The sequence below is a fragment of the Cucurbita maxima genome, unplaced genomic scaffold (genome assembly GCF_002738345.1).
Source record: "Cucurbita maxima cultivar Rimu unplaced genomic scaffold, Cmax_1.0 Cma_Scf00325, whole genome shotgun sequence".
NCBI lineage: Eukaryota > Viridiplantae > Streptophyta > Magnoliopsida > Cucurbitales > Cucurbitaceae > Cucurbita > Cucurbita maxima.
In genome coordinates this window covers 19,674-20,621 of record NW_019272341.1, presented here as the reverse complement: position 1 = coordinate 20,621, position 948 = coordinate 19,674, and positions in this window count along the sequence as shown.

The following is a 948-nucleotide window of genomic DNA, read 5'->3' as shown; positions in this document are numbered from 1 at the left end:
ATTGAAGACCTTGAGTGTTGCAAATTCTCCTCTCCTTTGAAAACTTTCGGTCATCGAAAGTGCTTATTCTAAAATAGATCAGGGTACAAGGTTCTTATTTGCCTTCTGTTTCCCAAGTGGCTTCTTCTACTCTATGATTCGTCCATAGGACCTTAACAAGAGCGATTTCCTTGTTTCTCAATCTTTTGAATTTCTTGTCTATTATTTGAATCGGGTCTTCTTTATACGTTAGGTCATCTCTCAAGAAGAGAGTTTCATGAGCTAGTACGTGCGAAGGATCTAGGGTATACTTCCGTAGTATGGATACATGAAAGATATTACGTACTGCAGACAAATTTGGGCATTGCCCGATTCTATAGGTCACAGATCCAGTCCTTTCTAATATCTCAAAAGGACGGATAAACCCAGGGCTTAGCTTACCTTTTTACCCTACCTGAGCACCCCTCTCATGGGGAACCTTTAGGAATATATGATCCCTTACCTACAATTCCATGTCCTTGCGCCTTAGGTCTACATAGCTTTTCTCTCGACTTTGTGCGGTTTGTATCCTAGCTTTAATCTTCTGGACTGCGGCGTTGGTAATTTGCACCAGCTCTGGCCCAATAGTTGTCGTTTGCCCCCTTCTTCCCAAAAGATAGGGGATCGAAATCTTCATCCGTAGAGAACCTCGTATGTGGCCATTTGTATGGTGGCTTGGCAATTATTATTATAAGCGAATTTCATAAGGGGTAGGTACTTATCTCAGCCTCCTGCAAAATCCATCACATATACCCTCAACATGTCTTCCAATATTTGCTTGAGCATTTCTGTTTGACCATCTGTTTATGGGTGGAATGTCGTACTATAACTACGTACCCAATGCCTTTTGTTGAATTTTCCAGAAGCGAGATTTAAATCTGGCATCTCGGTCTAATACTATTGCCTTTTGTTGAATTTTCAGAAGCGTAA